At 39.6% G+C, this 20,751-nt stretch overlaps 2 long non-coding RNA genes across 2 annotated transcripts; one reads left to right on the top strand and one right to left on the bottom strand.

The window, feature by feature from the left end:
- The first annotated feature begins 227 nt into the window (after window positions 1-227).
- Window positions 228-5,784, top strand: LOC107761306 (uncharacterized). The gene is made up of 2 exons (XR_001642559.2): window positions 228-807; window positions 5,520-5,784. It is a non-coding gene; the product is annotated as an uncharacterized LOC107761306 (long non-coding RNA).
- A 1,579-nt stretch (window positions 5,785-7,363) lies between these two features.
- On the bottom strand, window positions 7,364-20,542 carry LOC142179553 (uncharacterized). Its single transcript, XR_012708033.1, has 2 exons — window positions 12,259-20,542; window positions 7,364-7,640 (listed from the first exon to the last, which is right to left on the bottom strand). It is a non-coding gene; the product is annotated as an uncharacterized LOC142179553 (long non-coding RNA).
- Between the last annotated feature and the right edge of the window lie 209 nt (window positions 20,543-20,751).

The raw sequence follows: 20,751 nt of genomic DNA, 5'->3' as shown, positions 1-20,751 counted from the left end.
TACAAAAAAATAAAATAAATATTTTCATCTTTAGGTTAAAGTCAATTAGTATATTTATATTTATAGTATTATAACATTTGAAAATACAAAAAAATTAGTTCCACTCGTAGTATTTAGTTTCATATTAGTTTATTTTAATTTAGAGTGATTTTTACATTTTTATAGATACATTGTATTATTTGGTCTTTTTAGCCTAAGTTCAACCAAAAGATAGGGTCTAACCCAATTACCCTTAGCCCATTCTTCCCAACTCATTAGCCCATTTATATGCAAGATTTAATCCTAGCCATCTATTTCCTTCTAATCCAATGGTCATCATCCCTTCCCATCTACATATAAAATACCCAAGTTTTCAAAACCTAAGACTAAAAAAAGAACGGCAACACTCCTAATCTCGAAGACTGCCGTCTCCCAACTTCCCCCAAATCAAAGACCTTCACGGTCTAATTTCACCAACTCCAAATACACGCACAGAACATACAAGGGATTCTTTGCACAAAAATTGGGGGTGGGAAAATAAAAAGAAACGAAAGAGTCTTCAACCCATATCACTTCACATATATCACCTTAAACCAATTTGAAATTCCATTAAAACCAGCTTTAAAAAAAAGACCCGAACAGTCATCAATTTCTCCATTTTTTTTCCTCCGACGAAGCTCCGTTTCAGCCCTGTAATGTCATGGAAGATAGATCGAGATAGACGAACTTCCATGTGAGAGATCCATCTAAAGTTCCGGTGAGGTTCCCGTTTAGTATGGTTAACGTGTTGCTGGTCTTATTTCCAGACTTTTGTTTCTTTTTAAAAAGGTATGTTTCTTGTCGCTACTCTTCGGGATCCAATCTATCTTATGCTTTATTATTATTATTTTATTTTAGCCTCTTTACTTAAGGTTGATCCATGACTAATTTATTACTTTACTTTGTCTTTCTTTGATGAATACTTTAATCTAGTTGGGTGTTTCTTTTAGTTTTTTTTATTTATAAAGATAAATCAATAAGCATGGTGTTGGTATGCTTTGGAATCTACTGATAATTCCTTTGTGTTAAGATGTGGGCGTTATTTGCTTAATTCTCATTCTTTCACTTTCTTTGTTAGTACCTTTTTTTGGAGTAATCGTTAATGCCCAAAATATGGGTTTGGAGTTTAATTGGTGAATGAGGTACTACTAAAGTTTCTAGTTTGAATACATGACCAAAATTGCCGATAAGGCTATAAGCTAGGATATCTTTCCATAAATAATTTAATTTATTCTTTCCATAATAAATTCCATAACCTATGGCCTTAAAATAATCTTAAATTAGATTAGAAAATAAATCAAATATCGTAGTTAGCTTTAGGCACGATTAATAAATCATCATGACTATGGGTACGGTTCCCGTGGCTTGGTCACGATACATAAATTTCAATTCAGGTGTGCATTTCAAGTGACCCGACCACAACTTCGAACAATAATTAAAATAAACATGTCACAAATCACGGGTGCATTTCATGTAGCGTGGTTTGCGGTGTGTTGTAGAACGGCAAGTGTACGACAATCTTAACTTGTTCAAAAAATAATTCCATAAATCCTAAAAGCAGTTAAAATAATTAAAAAGTGGTTATAAAGCTAAAAATGCATAATAGGTTTAAAACATGTAGGAAATCAGATAATACCCCAATTATTAATAGTTTATGCGGTCGTATTCGAACCACGAACCCCGGGAATGCCTAACACCTTCTCCAGGGTTAACAGAATTCCTTGTTTAGAATTTCTGGTTTCGCGGACTTTTAAATAAAGTCAAAATTTTCTCGATTTGGGATTTAAAATAAACCGGTGACTTGGGACACCATAATAAATATCCCAAGTGGCAACTCTGAAAAAATTAAATAAAATAATCGCATATCGAATAATGTCACTTAAATTAGAAAAACTCCCTTATATCCGTCCTCGTGTGGTAAAAAGGAGGTGTGACAAGTATTGCCCATGGTCCTATTGAGACCCTTAGGGAACTTTGACACACTCAAGTATGAGAAAGACTTTGAATCAATGGCATTTGAGGTGGTTTATTCCATAACTCAGAGAGGAAGTCAAGAGTCAGGTTTCCTCTGGTTGTAACTTTTCTTTGAACTTTTCTGATGTATTTAATTATTTCTGGTCTGTAATAATTTGTAATAATTACTTGGGGCTGGCTAGTGAAAAGGGTTGGGAAATCATGTATGCTCAAGGAGAGAAAGCATGCCTATAGGACTATTTTTTATTCTGCGTGTTCAATTCTGCATTTTAGACACCATGTCTATAGGGTTTATCTTAATTTCTTCATGATCAATTTCACATCTAGATAACCCGCCTATAGGACTTATTTAAAATTCTGCATGCCACTTAGATATCATGCTTTAGGTTCTAAACGGCTATAAGTAAGTATCATGTTCATGATGTTGAAATCATTCAATATTAGATATCATGCCTATAGGGATTAAAATCAGCAACATTAGATACCATTGCCTACATAATCTGGATTTAGTTTAAATCAGCCTATTCTGAACTGGTTTTAAACAACCTAATTCCCTTGTTTAACGAGGTTTAGCAAGCATGCCTATAGGATTTCAAACAATTTGTTTTGAGTTATTACTGTTTCACCACATTCTGAATCAATTAGATATCATGTCTATAGGACCTCATCTAACACTTAGGCAAACCTTAGAGTAATAACCATAAAATTGAATCCGTTTTTGTTAATTGCTACAACCAGCAGGCAGACCTAACTGGGACTTCTTATCTGAATTATGTAATAAACTAATCTGCCTCAATGATCAAACTCCCCTCGTCTTTAGTATTTTAATCAGACCTAAAAGTATGTGCAAATCATACTATTTATGTGTTTTCATTTGAGGAGGTGTACATGGAACTTTATCTGTTTATATGCTTCCCCCAACATGCAGTTTATGTGTTTTGCATGTCGCTTTAGATTTTTACCTTTTGAAACCAAAATCAGCCTAATATCCCTCCCCTTTAGGAAATAGTAGTCCTAAGCTCCTCCGGGACTGATAGGAATGGGACAGGTAATAGCATGCAATAGTGATCGAGACCAATCCGCGCTTTAAATACCTTAACGGGGTGGGAAGGGTAGATATGGATATGATGACCGGTGCGCTAATACCACGTGTATCCCTTATTTTGAGGAGTGTCATACCGGGTATCGTATTGATGTGATCCATATTAAATATAAACCTAGGACCCCTTCCCTTTTATTTGCAAACTTCTTTTCAAAACTCTTCTTTTAATTATCTCTTCTCTTATGTGAGCCTTATCTATTTACTTGTTAATTACACAAATTTACAATAAACTGTCTGGCCGGAAATCACACCAGTGGATCCTGAGGGGTGCATAACACTTTCCTATAAGGATAATTTCAAGTCCTTACCCTATCTCTGGTTATTCAATCAAACTTAGAATTGAACCCTATTGGTGTCCTAATGCACCTTAAATCATTAGGTGGCGACTCTTCAAATGCAAAACCCTGTTCCCAAAAGGAACGAGTTGTCCCAACCAAATGTCATAAACCCAATTTCGCGAGAAAAAGGCTGCGCGACACTGAGGGCCTCAGGTGAGTTTAGGATGGTTGAACGGACCATTTCAAGTTAAAGGAAGTTGTAGTTTTGGCTTCAGCTGTTGTAGAAAATTTGTGCTTCGCGTTCGCGAGTGGGCCCTCGCGTTCACCAAGGGCTAGGATGAGAGGCCGAAAATTTGGCCTTTGCGTTCGCGAGGGAGGTCCCGCGTTCACGAAGGGTCAGAACAGGAAGCATGGCGTTCGCGAGTTGTCTGACGCATTCGCGATGGTTTGGGATGCTGAGGCATCTCGTTCACGATGGTGTGGTCGCATTCGCGTAAGAGAATTTTGGTAAATGGTATTTTTGTGCTTCGTGAACGCGAGGCTTTGACCGCGTTCGGGAAGAAGGATTTCTGATCGCTGGGCAGAATGTTTAAAAGACCATTTTCGTGAGTTTTGGCCTATGTCCACCAATTTTGACTCGGTTTTGGAGATTTTTGAGAGGGATTGAAAGGAAATCAAAGAGAACTTATTGGAGGTAAGAATTTTGGAGTTAATACTCGATCCTATTGTGATTTCTAACCTAATTAAACATGAAATTTGGGGAATTTGAAGCCTAAATTAGGAAGTTAGGGCTTGGAAATTTGAGACTTTAATCTAGGGATTTGAGGGGCCATTTGTGGTCGGATTTTGGTACTCTTGGTATGTATGACCTCGTGGGAGGATAAGGATTCCATTGATGTGACTTATCGAATTTTGAGACATGGGCCCGGTGGTCGGGTTAGACCAATTTCGAGATTTTTGGTATAATTTGATTAATTTCGCATGGGCTTCGTCCCTTTGGCATATTCTAATGTTATGATTCTGATTTTGGGTAGATTCAATGCGAGTTGAGGCCGAGGCGAGAGGCAAAGGCATTGCAGAGTAGTAATTCACCCGGTTTGAGGTAAGTAACCATTGTAAATATGGAATTGAGGGTACAAAACCCCGGTATTTCGTATCGTTTTGATAAATGAGGTGACGCACATGCTAGGTGACGAGCGTGTGAGCGTGCACCGGTAGGGATTGTGACTTAGTCCGCCCCGTAGCCATATTAAGTCACGTACTTGATTTGAAATCTTATGATATCCCGTATTTTAGAAATTTATACTGTATTATGGGTTGTATGCCATGTTTGGGGCCTTGTGACGACCTGTTGAGACCCTTAGGGGCATATTTACTATTTTTCCGCACTCTATTTGTTTGAAAGCATATCCTCAGTCATGTTTCACCTATTTATTATTTAAAACTGATTTTATCACTCTACTTTTTAAAATGTGAGAACTGTTCAGATTGAGTTCCCTGATTTCTACTGTTATGCCCGAGTGGCTGTGAGGTTAATACCTGAGAGAGGCTGAGGACCTAATGGTGATGATTATAAATATTATGGATTGGGAAGCACCCCGCAATAATATTATATGTATATATTATGGATCGGGCTGCACACCACAGCAATACTTATATAGATCGGGCTGCGCGCCGCAGCGATATGACGCTTGGGTTGTAGGAGCCCCTCCGGAGTTTGTACACCCCCAGTGAGCGTAGTCGACTATAAACTATTGATCGGGCTGCACGTCACAGCGGTTATTATGATTATCACTATTATAATGTGTATTTGAGCCTGAGATGAGAGCTGAGTCACGAGTGCACGAGAGGCTATATTTATGAGTGATACCTTGCCCGAGGGGCCCATTTATGATAGTTTTTGCCGATTTCACTCTTCTTTTAAAATGAGCCTCTATTGAAAACTGCTAAGTAAATGATTCAAAATATTTCAATCGAAACGGAAGTTTTATGAAGAAACTGGTTTAAAACTGTTGAGTTTGACTTGATATTCTATCATTTACTCTTCTATATGATATTTAACTGCTCGTCACTGCTTTTAGACCTTATTTACTTTAGTTACATACTGAGTTGGCGTACTTATGTTACTCTCTGCACCTTGTGTGCAGATCCAGGTGACCGAGCGGCAGAGTGAGGGTACTCAGCATTATCAGAGTTTTCCGGAGACTGCAAGGTTGCTGCATGGCGTCCGCAACCCTGCTTTCTTCCTTCCTATCCTTGTTTTCCCCGCATTTTAGATTTGTTATGTATTAAACGGTCGAACTTTTATATTTAGAGGCTCTAGCCTCGTGACACCAAATGTTTAGGCTGTGTTGGTTTAATATTTTATTGATTTCCGCACATTTTAGCTGTTTTATACATTTCTTTTGAGAATTTGAGATTTAAATCAGTGTTAGAAAATGGTTTTATAAAAGAAATTTATTGTGGTAGATGGTTTGGATTGGCTTGCCTAGTAATGTGATAGGCGCCATCACGACCGGGTATTTGAGGTCGTGACAAAAACAAAAGATGCAGCAAAATCCAAATAGTCGGGACCCAACATAGATCTTAGTTAAAATTGAATATAAGTTGTTTTAATTGTATTCGAAGATTTTTAAAAATTTATAAAACAAAAACCGCTCTTCTTTAAATTGCAGAGAAACTATCTTACCAATAAAATTAATTTGATTGAAAAGAGATTGGCGAGAATATTACACGTAAACTGCATTGTGTCTAACGAATTTGCATACAAGTTAAGGGGGAAAATATGTATTAAGCCAAAATCATTTTACCTTCTAATCTGTATTTAAGTTAAATAAAATGAGACAAAAATACAAACTAAATATCAGCAACAATTATGAGTTTACGATAAGGTTTGATTATATTATTGAGAGCTTTCATTTATAAAACTGTAAATAGAGAATGATCATCAATTAATGGGAATTTTATATATGTAACATTTGAAAATATCAATATTATTATTCAAAGTTTAATTTGAGTCAATTATCTGCTCGGACCTGAAGTAGTTTAATCTCTTTAATGCGTTGGAAAAAAATAAAAATAATCTCTTTAATGCAACTTCAGAATTCAAATATGAAGTTCTTTTATTTTTCAAATGCAACTTCAGAAATTCGAATCTTAAGTAGTTCAATCTATTGAATGCAACTTCAGATTTTCAATCTTAAATTCTAAAACATAAACTTGTTTTTCGATTTTCAACAATTCAATACACGAATGCTCAAATCTACTTCAAATGAGCTCAAATTTGAAATATAACTTTCAAATATTATTATAAGGAACAAGTCTCAATCATCAAATTGTCGAAATAACCGTAAAACAAATCGCAATCATCAAATTGTCTAAACAATATAAATTTAATAAATTCATTTTGCAACTAAAAAGAAGAAGAAGAAACTCTAAGTACAAGAAAAAGAACATTAAAGAAGAAGAAGAAAAAAGTGTATGTGTCTCAAGTTATCTAAAAGTTGGGTATTAATTAAACTTTTGCTAAAAATTGGATATAAATTCAACGGGTTATGCCACATGAAAATTTTGCCTTTAACTATGGTTGTTGGGCCTGGGCACATCCCGGTCTAATTGTAACTAGTGTAAGTACAAGCTATAGATTGAGATGCAGTAACCAAAATGTATGGGTCAAAATCTGATCGAAGTAATCTCGTCTAGGAAAGGATATCTAAAAGCTGATAGGCCAAGGTCACGCTTAAGGAATAACATATCGGCGAGCTGAGCACTTAAGGTCGAGGTCGAGCACTCTGATCGGCCCCAAACGACTAGTTTAGTAATAAGATATTTTAAAGGAATATTCTACAGAATATTTCTTGCACTTGTACTTTCAGTTAGGTAGGGAAAATGTCTGCCACGGCCCCAAACCGGATCCAGTAGTTATGGCGCTTCTCGTGAAGACAAGGCTAGCCAACAAAATCCCCAGATTCACTCCAATAATTTTAATAAGTCAATTTAAGCCTTTTTAATTAATCAGATATTGCATAGTGTAAGTTTAAATGAACAATACGGAAATAGATACAACCCGATATCGGGGTGTCACAAGTCACGAGCATCTACTAAGGTCTAAAATACAAAGGAAATTCTGGAAATATACTAAACACAATCTAATGACATCAAGAGGAAGAAAAGCAGTGTTGCGGACGTCGGGCAGCTACCTTGCTAAACTCCAATGATTCTGCCTCTGATCAACCAATACCCGCTACCGGGTGCATAAATATCTGAATCTACACACAAGGTGCAGAGAGTAATGTGAGTACTCCGACTCAGTGAGTAATAATAATAAATGAAGACTGAGCGATAAGAAATCACATAAAGCACGTCAACATGTTGTATAGAAGCAGTATAAAACCAGTAAGAGAGCAATGAAGCTATGAAACCTCTTAAAGTATCTTAGCTCAGTTTAAACTTCTTTAAAATACATTTTTAACAGTTGAGCAATTAAATGCAAAGCAACTAGCACATATAAGCACAGAAAATCTGCCTCTCGGGCATAAATACCAACAGAAACAGCCCCTTGGGCAACAACACGGAACAACACCAGCCCCTCGGGCTATGTCTCCCATCACAATGGGTATCCGCGCTCACTGAGGGTGTGCAGACTCCTAGAGGGACCCCTTACGGCCCAAGCGCAATATCAAGCCATCCCGTGGCATCATCACTAGGCTCTCGGCCTCATATCAACAAGCCACCTCATGGCGTACAAATCTTAGGCCCTCGACCTCATAACCATAATCAGTGTATCAATGTTGCGGCGTGCAGCCCACCCCCAAAAGTATCCTCACAACACAGGACCTCAGCCTTACTCAATCAAAATCTTGTAAGTCACTCGGGCAACAGTAAAACATGATGCTCAGCCCAAAATATTATTTGAAATATCATTTAATATGTTAAAACAGAGTAAACATGGCGGAGTTATGAAAACAGCAGAATATAGCATAATTGAGTACAAGTTTAAAGTCAAAACAGTGAGGAATTATAAAAATCCCCTAAGGATTGAAATAGTTGGCACGATGCCCAAATATGACATTCAGCCCAAAACATAATGATAGCAAATAGTTTTCAATCAAATACGTGGTAAAACAGTCAGTCGGGATGGACTAAGTCACAATCCCCAACAGTGCACGACCCCACGTTCGTCATATAGCGTGTGAGTCACCTCAATATAGCACAACGATATGCAAATCCGGGGTTTCGTACCCTCAGGACAACATTTACAATCATTACTCACCTCGATCCAGTCCAAACTCTAGCTTGCGATGCCTTTGCCCTCACGAATCGACCTCCAGATGCTCCAAATCTAGCCACAATCAGCACATAACCATTAAAATATGCGAAGGGAACAAAGCCCACTCGAAAATATCCAATCTACATCAAAATCCCGAAATTGCTCTAACCCAGCCCTCAGGCCCACATCTCGGAATCAGACAAAATTAACATCAATAGAATCCTCGTCCTCCCACGAGTTTATACATATCAAGAACATCAAAATCGGACCTCAAATGGCCCCTCAAATCCCCACTCAAAGGTCTCTTAATCTCAAGCCCTAATCCCTCAATTTTCTTCCTTAATTTCCACTAATACCATGATTAAACAATGGAAAAATGATCATAAACATGAGTAGTGAAGCTCAGGGAACTTACCCAACTTATTCTCTTCGATTTTCCCTTGAATTCACTGCCCTGGCTCGCTTCCCGTTTTTAAAAATGGAGAACTTAGCAAAAATTCGCGAAGGAACATTATATACTTTCTGACCCAGGCATTTTGGCACCTGCGGTCCATTTCCCGCTTCTGCGACCAAATCCACCGCATCTGCAGTTTTCATTAAGTTGCCAATTTTTGGCGGTTAAAAACTCGCACATGCGCTACCGACATCGCTTTTGTGGTTCCTGAAGGACTTCAACTTGGCCGCATCTTCGGCTGCCTTACGCTTCTGTGATCATCGCACCTGCAGCCTCCCAACCACAGGTATGGTTATGACAGAAATCAAATGCTTCAGCTGCAAAAACTCAATTTCAAATTCTTCCGTCACCCATCTAGAATCACCCCGAAGCCCCAGTGACCTCAACTAAAAGCACAAACAAGTCACATACCACCATTCACACTTGTACCAATCTTCAAAACACCTCAAACAACATCTAATCACCCAAAATACATCGGATTCAAGCTGAAGCTTCCAAAATATTCCGAATTACGCTTTCGATCAAAAAGTATACCAAACCACGTCTGTGACTTGGTACTCACAGTTACCTACGCATTCCATAGAAACATTCGAGGAAATGGAAGACAAGTTCGTCACCGCCCATGTCGGGGCCAAAAAAGCAGAGGCGAGGGTGAACGATATATTCGCCACTAAGAAATCGCCTGGCGAAGGGCTCAGGGACTTCCTCACCCAGTTCAATTATGTAACAATGACCCTTCCAAATATTCTGAAGGAATGGCGGTAACCACTTTCCAGAATGGTCTAAGTAGAAGTGGGTTGTTGTCGACCAAAAGGTTGCTGAGCTGACTCATGAAATACCCTCCAACCACTTGGGACGAGATACACAACGCCTACTGTGCCGAGGTAAGAGCCGACAAGGACGATCTCAACGGACCTATCCAACATTTGACCTCGGTCCAAATGGAGTCTAGGAAAGACCGGAGAAATGATAACGGGAGGGATCTAGCGGGATCCCGACCTAATCGAGAAATACATCAGCATTATGTCAGAGGCACCCTCATGCCGCCTCTACGCCACGATGAAGGTCCATCCCGGCCACGAACGGGAATCCACTGAAATGAAAAAGGTATGCCCCCTTATTATCAGCTTACAATTTTTGTGTTTCCCCCTCAGAAATAGTCTTCGCACTAGAGAAGCTCGGCCTAAAAGTGAAATGGCCACAGAAGATGAGATCCGACTCGAGCACTAGAAAGTCAAATTTCCTCTGTGAATTCCACCAGGAATGGGGTCATAAAACCGAGGACTACATCGCCCTTAGACAGGAGGTCGTGAACATGCTTCACCAAGGGCACTTGAAAGAGCTGATGAGTGATCGTGGAAGGTCCAACTTCGCCTGAGGATGAGAACATCACCAGGGAACACCCAAACCACCTTAACTAGTTCGGACCATTAAAATAATTATCGGAGGAGGCAACGACGCTTCTATCAACAACGTAAAGTTCACCACCACCCACAAACTCAAGCGGTCCATCACCCACGAACAGTATGATAAACTCGAAGAAAGTATCATCTTCGATAAGTCAAATACCAATGGTTTGGTCTTTCCTTACTATGTCACTCTTGTCATTACTTTACATATTTTTGATACTGATGTAAGACATATTATGGTCGATGACGGAAGTGGCACATGCATCATCCATCCTCGGGTTCTCACCCAAATGAAGCTCGAGGACAAGATAGTGCCACGTTGTATCACGCTGACAAGCTTTAACAATGCATTTCAACGGACATCGGGAGAAATCACACTGCCCATCCTGGCCGGCAGCGTCACCTTGGAGAACACGTTCCACATCATAGACCAGGATACGGTGTACAATGCCATCATAGGCTGACCGTGGATACACGCCATGAAAGCTGTCCCCTCCAGCTTATACCAAGTCATTAAATTTCCCACCCCCCCGGGGAATATTATGCATCCGAGGAGAGCAACACACGGCCTGATAATGCTATCACATCGCCCAAGACTGCACATACACCCAACAATTAAAAGGAAAGGCCGAGGAGAGCAATTCACAAAGTCGGGATCAGATGGCCGTCACACCTCTTTTTAACCCGAAAGGGGATATAAGGGAGTTTTTCCAATTTAAGTGACATTATTCGATATGGGATTATTTATTTAATTTCAAAGTTGCCACTTGGAATAATTTATGGTGTCCCAAGTCACCAGTTTATTTCAAATCCAAAATCGAGGAAATTGACTCTATTTTATGGTCTGCGAACATAGAAGACCGGGTAAGGAATTCTGTTAACCTGGAAGAAGGTGTTAGGAACTCCCGAGTTCCATGGTTTTAGCACGATAGCTCAACTATTAATAATTGGCCAAATTATCTGATTTATTACATGTTTTAAACCTATTGTGCATTTCTAACTTTATAACCGCTTTATTCATTTATGGAGTTTATTTAAATAAGCCGCGATGTCGTGCACTTATTATTTTTTGAACACATTGCAAATTGAATCACATGAAATGCACCCGCGATTTACAACATGTTTATTTTAATTATTGTTCGAAGTTATAGTTGGGTCACATGAAATGTACACCCCAATTGGGGATTATGTATCGTGACTATGCCATGGGAGTCGTACACATAATCACGATGATTTATTAATTGCTCCTAAAGCAAGCTACGATGTACATGATTTTATTTATAAGGTTAAGATTATTGATTATGTCCTAAGTCATCTCATTTTGGTATGTATAGTCATAAAGAAATCATTTGATCCTAAAAAAAATATCTCATCCCAATCGGTAGATCAAATGAGATATGCATATGGGCTAGCTAATATTGACTTTGGACCAATTTTATTATTGACTTTGGACTGCTAGACTTGAAGTGTTGCACCTAAAAATCTTCTTTTCTGTTAGCCCAAAAGACCAATTTCTTAAGAAATATAATCAAACACCAAGAACATTCATACTACTGCAAATATTCATCAATGTGTAAAATAACAAACAAGAGAGAATTAAATTTAAATAAGCAGGAGTATCATCAAGGCAAATATTAAAACAAATATATGACGGGGTACTTCACACAACAATTCTTTCAAAAAGGAACTCAAACCAATATTTAAGAAAAACACCCACAAATAAGTAAACAAAGATTTGAGATAGAAGATTGTACCTTTAGTCACAAAATCTCTCCTTTATTAGCAAGCATCTCCAATGAAATTACAACAGATAAAATTGACGCCGAATAGACTCCAAACTCAAAAGAGACGCAACGGCACCGAAACCTCAAAGGCGACCTCCAATGGAACCTCTGATTCTCGGACTCACTCGACTATAGTCGTGGGTAGAAAATTAAACAAAGTTGTTTCATGGCCTGTTTGGACTATTTTTCAACCTATTCTACTTCCAGTATTGTGCTGATTTTTACACCAGACATAAGGCGATTTAATGGGGTGCGAGGAGGTTGAGATATGAAGGAAAATGGGTTGTTTATATGGTTGATTTTCAGTAGTAACACAACTGTTTTGGGGCTAGTTTGGGGTCGTTTTTGGACTGCTTTCAAGCTGTTTTTTCAGCTAAAGTTTGGGGGGTGTTTTGCTAGAGTTTTTGGCCAGTTTTCATGGAGTTTTGGGTTGTTTTTCAGCAGAGAAAGGTGTTGTGTTTTGGTGGTTGAAAAGGAGATGTTTCTGGGCTGATTTTGTGGTGATTTTTGCAGCTAAAAGCCTGCTGGAGTTGGGCTAGTTTTTTACTTCAAAGAGGTGGCTGAAGCTTCTTGTTTTGGATTTGGTGGTCAACGCTAAAATTTTAGAAGATGATCAGATACAAAAAGAAAAAATGGGATCTTTCTTGGGAGTAGGCTGCCGTGAACTTGGGGGGGGGGGGAGGGGGTCTAGAATTAGGTTTAGGTTTTGGGAAAGTCCCCCTTTTAAAAAGAGAAAATTAGGGTGTACTTTAGAGATGAAGGGATATTGGATTTTGGGTAGTGGGCTAGGTGAATTGGGTTAAGTTTTGGGCCAATTTAAGCCATGACATTTGGACAAAGCAAGACTTAATAGAAATAGTCCGAATTAAAACTTTCTTTCCTTCATGTTTTTTGTGATTTTGATTTTTTCTTTTATTGATCAAATAGATGAAAATAATAAAAATACTACTCCTAAGTAAGATAAAATACTAATCACACAAAATTTACTTAACAAACTAATATATTTTTTGGGAAACGTTTTCTTTATTTTGTAAATGAAGATAAAGCTTATATTAAAAATATGACTCTTTTTTTATTGTTTTCAATTTTCTTAAATAAAATATATAAAAGGATAAATAAGTGCTAAAATATGTAGATTAAACTAAAATATATTTACCTACTAAAAGTGATGAAAAACTCAAATTCCAAATTTGGTGCTCACAGCTGTCCCTCTTTGCTTGGAAACATGAAGAGTTTTCAGGCAAAGACAAAGTGAGCCATGTGACTAATTTTTGACCCTATTGTTATTCAAAAGGGGAAGAAAACAAAAGAGAAAGGTGCAAGCGAGTCCTGGTTTTGGATAGCATACATATCCGGGGTTATAAGGGAATTAGGTCGCGTGTAGTTCAAGAAAAATGATGGAGTGATGATTTCGAGAGTCGAGTGAGGTTCCGTCGAGGCTCAGGTCCGTGGGCCTGTTATTACATCAAAATCAAAATCAAAAAGACTAACTAAGCCTATTAGCTACGAGTTACAAGATTCCTATCTATGAGTCTTCTGAAGCTTGATCTTGAGTCTTGATTGGTTTTTCATGCGGACTCTGATCTAAATCTTGATGCTTGTTAGTTGCAGGTGCTGGTTCATTCCTTTTTCAACTTCTCGGATCAAGAAGGGATATGCAAAGCTTGTGACTTCAATCACGTCTTGAGCAGTTCACATCTTTTCTTCGCTTCTGCACTTTGAGTTCACTTCTTTTCTTTTTCTTCTATTTTCTTTTATTATGGATTGAGACTCCTTCTTTTGGTCATCTCGAACCTTGTGCCTCGAGGTAAAACCTGCTCGGACACCAAAACATACGAACGAACAAAATTCTTCTGTCCCAGTTTTTACTAGGAAAATTTCGTGAGTTATTGTAACAAAATTCTAAACTACTTCTTTATTGAAAGCAATAAAAGTCAGGATTGTGTATCCTTGGGAAAAAGAGATTAGGGAGTGGAGACCTTATATGTAAAATGAAATCAACTAGGGATTGGAGACCCTATTGTTGGAAAATCATCAACTAGGGAGTGATAACCCTATGTTGGAATCAACTAGGGAGTGGTAACCCTATGTTGGCATCAGGTTATACTGGCATCAGGTTATGCTGGCATCAACTAGGGAGTGAAGACCCTATGTTGGAATCAACTAGGGAGTAGTGACCCTATATTGGCATCAGGTTATACTAGCATCAACTCAGGAGTGGAGACCATATGTTGGCATCAACTATGGAGTGGTGAACCTATGTTGGAAAAGGAGACTAGGGAGTGGAGATCCTATGTCTAAAATGAACCAAGAAAGCTTTTTTTTTTTCTTCTTTTTTTAATGTGAAAAATCATTTTCATTATTTATTTTTGAGAAAATCATTCTTTTAAACAAATTGCCCCGACTCTTACTTTCTGAGGACGTGAACAAATGAACTATTTTTAAACAAAAATCCAGACTTCTTCTTTTTTTTAATTATCCCAGGAGAAAATTCATCAGACTAGGTTTTCTTATTTTAGGAAAAAGATTCATCAGGCTAGGTTTCTTATCCTAGGAGAAAGATTCATCAGACTAAGATTTCGATCCTAGGAGAAAGATTCATCAGACTAAGATATTTATCCTAGGAGAAAGATTCATCATACTAGGTTTCTTATCTTAGGAGAAAGATTCATCGGACTAAGATTTCGATCCTAGGAGAAAGATTCATCAGACAAGGTTTTTTTTTGCATCTTAGGAGAAAGATTCATCAGACTAAGATTTTTATCCTAGGAGAAAGTTCATCAGACTAGGTCTTCTATCTTAGGAAAAAGATTCATCAGACTAAGATTTCGATCCTAGGAGAAAATTCATCATACTAGGTCCTTTTTTTGCATCTTAGGAGAAAGATTCATCAGACTAAGATTTTCATCCTCGGAGAAAGATTCATCAAACTAGGTTTTTTTTGCATCTTAGGAGAAAGATTCATCAGGCTAAGATTTTTATCCTAGAAAAAAGTTTATTAGACTAAGATTTCGATTCTAGAAGAAAATTCATCAGACTAGGTCCTTTTTTTGCATCTTAGGAGTGGGACGACCCGGCCGGTCGTCTTAAGAATTAACACCTCGATTCCCTATTAACTGCTTTCCCTAAGTTTATTTTTGCTAATGTGATTTTTCGGGATGTTCGGTTTTGAGTTTCGGAGAGTATTGGGACACTTAGTCCCTAAATGAGAGCTTAAGTGTTGGAAAGTTGACCGTAGTCAGCACAGTGTGAAGACAGCCTCAAAATTAAAATATGATGGTTCCTTAGCTCCGTAGGTGATTTGGGGTTAGGAGCGTGTTTGGATTGTGTTTTGGAGGTTCGTAGCTAATTTAGACTTGAAATACCAAAAGTTGAATTTTAGAAGTTTCCAGTTCGATAGTGAGATTTTGATCCGAGGGTCGGAATGGAATTCTGAGAGTTGCGGTAGCTTCGTTATGTCATTTGGGATGTATGTGAAAAATTTCAAGTCATTCGGACGTGTTTTTGTTGGGTTTTTGATCGAAAATGGAATTCGGAAGATTTTTAGAAACTTAGGCTTGAATCTGATGTGTTTTGGTTGTTTTGATGTTGTTTGAAGTGTTTTGAAGATTTGTACAAGTTTGAATAAGGTTTTAGAATATGTTGATGCCTTTGGTTGAGGTCTCGGTGGCCTCGGGATGAATTTAGATGGTTAACGGAGAAAATTTTGGAGTTGAAGTTGTGCAGCAGCTCGCCTTCTGGTATTTTTGCATCTGCAATTTGGGAACCGCATACGTAGAGCCGAAGAAGCGGCTAAGGATCCGCAGAAGCGAAAATTGGCCATATCTCCAGGAACCGCAGATGCGGTATATTTTCTACAGAAGCGTTACGCACCTGCGGGTAAAGGGTCGCAAATGTAGAATCTGGCCTTAAGTGGGAAGTCGCAGATACAACATTTGTTCCGCAGAAGCACAGATGCAGAAACTGCTGGGCATTATTTTAAAGGGGTTCCGCGACTTGGGAGTTTATTTCCACCATTTCTAATCGTTTTTGAAGCTTTTGAGAGTGATTTTTGAGGAAAACAAAGTGAACTCGCTTGGAGGTAACATCCTTGACTTCTTAACTCGTTTTTATGTGATTAAAGACCTAATTAGTGGTGAGAAATTTGGGAAAAATGGGTAATTAGGGCTTGAATTTAAGAGGCCTTTAAATGAGGATTTGAGGGGCCATTTGGACTCTAATTTCAGTGTTCTTGTTATGTATAAACTCGTGAGAGTATGAGGTTTCTGAAAATATAAATTTTACCCGATTCCGAGACATGGGCCCGATGGGCGTTTTGGTTATTTTGCATAATGTCGCGTATTAGCTTAGAATTTAATTGTAGAATCAGTTACTTGAAGTGTTATTTACATTATGAAATTGAATTGAATAGATTTGGGTCATTTGGAGTCGAGTACTCGTGGCAAAGACATGGTGTTGGGTTGATTTTTAGCCGGTTCGAGGTAAGTGGCTTGTCTACCCTTGTGTGGGGGACCTTTTTAGGATATGATATATTTGGTAATTGAATTGCCTTGTACATGAGGTGACAAGTGCGTACTTGAGCTAATTGTTAAAAATCCGATTTTACTTTTAAGTATTTCAATTGATTTCCTTTTTCCTGCTTTATTCTACTTGTGAATTTAGCCTGTTATAGTTTAGAAAAGCATGTTTAGTTGATTTAATTGCATTATGTGAAGAATGTTAGGCTAGAATTAACTGTTACTTAGTACGGAATTTTGCATTTAATTTTGCATTCTTGTGTTGCTACTATGTGTTTTTAATTTGGGACTACGGGACGACATCCCAAGAGATCACCTGTACGTATTTATGATCTGGACTGAGGTGCGCGATACCAAGAGATCCCCGGCACGTGAATTGAGGATACCAAGAGATCCTCGGGATACCAAGAGATCCCTAGCATTTATTGAGGATACCAAGAGATCCTCGGGATACCAAGAGATCCCTAGCATTTATTGAGGATAGTAAGAGATCCTCGGGATACCAAGAGATCCCTAGCATACATTGAGGATATTGAGAGATTCTCGGGATACCAAGAGATCCATGGCATATATTGAGGGTACTAAAAGTCCTTGGGATACTGAGAGATCCGCGGTTATCATCCTTGTTATGAGTGGTACTTCCTGGTGTTTGCCATTATTTCTGTTTCCGTTATTGTACTCTTTATTATCCTGTGTAGATTCTTACTGTAGATTTTCAACTGCACTGCTTATCTTATACTGTCATGTCTCATATTCTCTATATTTATTTAATCTCAGTAGGGCCCTGACCTTCCTCATCACTACCCAACCGAGGTTAGGCTTGGCACTTACTGAGTACCGATGTGGTGTACTCATGCCTCTTCTGCGCATATTTTTCATGAGCAGATCCAGGTACTTCTACTCAGGACTACCATCCTTGAGGGAGGCGACTACTTAGAGACTTCAAGGTACATCTGCCGCGTCCGCAGACTAAGGAGTCCCTTTCTATTCCTGCCTTTTTGTATTTAGCCCTTCTATACTTTCTGTTCTTATTAGACAAATTCCGGAGTTAGAGCTATGTAGTATTTCCTTTTCTTAGCTTGTGATTCATGGGTTTCCGGGTCTTGGATTTGGATATTGGTTTTGAGATTTATGTATGGTGTATGCCGAGCGGCACATTTAAACACTATTATTGCCTTATTTCTATTTTTAAATTGTTTACTTTCGTATGTTTTAGTTATCTTCCGCAATTTAAGCTTACCTAGTTGTAGAGACTAGGTGTCGTCACGATGGTTCACTGAGGGCAAACCGGGGTCGTGAAAAGTTGGTATTAGAGATCTAGGTTCATAGGAGTCATAGATCACAAGCCGGTTTATTAGAGTCTCGCTGATCGGTACGGAGATGTTTGTACTTATCTACGAGAGGCTATGTAACTGTTAGGAAATTCCACTTCATTTGATTTCCTTGTCGTGCGATATTTTGACATCACAATTCTAAACTTCTATCTCTATTCTCGCACAGGTGGTGAGGACACGGGCTATTCGAGATGATCAGGCACCCGCGCCCCTACTGTAGCTGTAAGAGGCCGGGGCCGGGGTAGAGGCCGAGGACCCATACGTGGTGCAACCAGAGCACCTGCGCAAGCTGCCGCCGAGGTACCGCCCGCAGGTCCAGCCAGAGTCCAGGCACCTGACACGCCTACTGCTACTATTACTCCAGCTCTTCAGGAGTCTTTAGCGCAGTTCATGAGCATGTACGCCACTTTGGCTCAGGCAGGGTTATTTCCCCTTGCTGCAGCTACATCTCAGGACAGGGGAGGAGCACAGACTCCCGCCTCCCGAACTCCTGAGCAGCAAGTGCATGTTGAGTAGGTCCCTGAGATAATTCCTGTACCGCCTGTAGTGCCAGCTCAGCCCGAGGACAGGGTAGCTGCTTTCGAGGATGAGTAGTTGTGGCTTGAGAGGTTCAAGAAGTACAAGCCTCATGTATTCAGTGGTCTAGCATTGGAGGATGCTCTGAGATTTATTGATGATTGTTACCGCATTCTCCATACCATGGGTATTTCAGGATCGAGCGGGGTTTCTTTCACTACCTTTCAGCTTTGAGGAGCCGCCTATGAGTGGTGGCGCACCTATGAGTTAGACAGTCCAGATGAGGCTGCTTTACTGACTTGGGCTCAGTTTTCAGATCTGTTCCTAAGGGAGTATGTTCCTCAGAGCCTCATGGACGCATGGCGGCAGAGTTTGAGCATTTGCGCTAGGGTGCTATGGCTGTTTCAAAGTATGCTATATGTTACACTAGTTTGGCTAGACATGCACCAGCCTTGGTTGCTACTATCCGCGAGAGGGTTCGCCGATTTATTGAGGGCCTTATTCCCAGCATCGAATCTAGCATAGCTCGTGAGTTGGAGATGGATATTTCTTACTAGGAGGTGATGAGCATTGCTAGAAGGATTGAGGGTATGCATGCTAGGGAGAAAGAGGAGAGGGAGGCCAAGAGGTCTCGAGAGTCGGACCATTATTCTGGTGCCCGTACCCCAGCTGCAGGTCGTCATGGTAGGGGTTATATGAGTCGCCTTGTTCATTCAGCTCTTCCAATAGCCAGTGGTATTCTAGCTCCTCATAGACCTCAGGAGCCTTATTATGCACCTCCGATTTCTAGCACGCCTTCTGCGCGGGGTGCTTTCAGAGGTCAGTCCAGCAGACCTGGCCCTAGCCAATCACAACCACCACGTTCTCCTAGAGCTTGTTTTGAGTATGGTGACACATGCCACATGTTGAGGGATTGCCCTAGACTTGGGAGGAGTGCACCTCCACAGACTTCTTAGCAACAACGTTTCCTGCAGAGTTCTCAGACTATAGTTACAGCTCCAGTTGCTACCGCACCTGCTCAACTAGATAGAGGTAGAGGTCGGGGAGGTAGAGGTTGCTCTAGAGGGGGAGACCAGGCCAGATACTATGCCCTTCCTGCCCCTACCGAGGTTGTTGCCTCCGATTCTTTCATCACAGGTATTATACTGGTTTGCCACAGAGATGCATCAGTTCTATTCGATCTAGGCACTACTTATTCTTATGTCTCTTCTTATTTTGCTCCACATTTGGGTGTACCTCGGGATTCTTTGAGTTTCCCTATTTATGTTTCTACTCCTGTGGGAGATTCTCTTGTTGTGGACCGCGTTTATTAGTCGTGTTTGGTTGCTCTTAGTGGTTTTGAGACCAGAGCCGATCTATTGTTACTTAGCATGGTTTATTTTGACATTATCTTGGGCTTGGACTGGTTGTCACCCCATTATGCTATTCTTGATTGTCACGCAAAAATTGTGACGCTGGCTATGCCAGGTGTACCGCGTGTTAAGTGGAGGGGTACTTTAGATTACTCTCCCAGTAGAGTTATTTCTTTTCTTAAAGCTCAATGTATGATTGAGAAGGGGTGTGACGTGTATTTAACTTATGTGAGAGATGTCAGTATTGATACCCCTTCAGTTGATTCAGTTCCAGTAGTACGGGATTTTCCTGATGTGTTTCCAGCTGATCTTCCAGGCATGCCACCTGATAGAGATATTGATTTTGGAATTGATCTGTTGCCGGGCACTCAGCCCATTTCTATTCCTCCGTATCATATAGCTCCTCCTGAGTTGAAGGAGTTGAAGGATCAGTTACAAGAATTGCTTCATAAGGGTTTTATTCGGCCCAGTGTATCACCTTGGGGTGCTCCTGTCTTGTTTGTGAAGAAAAATGATGGTTCTATGCGTATGTGTATTGATTATCGCCAGTTGAACAAGGTTACAGTGAAGTACCATTATCATTTGCCTCGTATTGATGATCTGTTTGACCAGCTTCAGGGCACACAGATGTTTTCTAAGATTGATTTGCGCTCAGGTTACCATCAGTTGAAGATTCGGGAGCCAGATATCTCGAAGACTGCTTTCAGGACTCGGTATGGTCATTACGAGTTCCTTGTTATGTCA

Source organism: Nicotiana tabacum, chromosome 3 (genome assembly GCF_000715075.1).
Source record: "Nicotiana tabacum cultivar K326 chromosome 3, ASM71507v2, whole genome shotgun sequence".
NCBI lineage: Eukaryota > Viridiplantae > Streptophyta > Magnoliopsida > Solanales > Solanaceae > Nicotiana > Nicotiana tabacum.
This window is presented reverse-complemented; position numbering and strand designations above follow the sequence as displayed.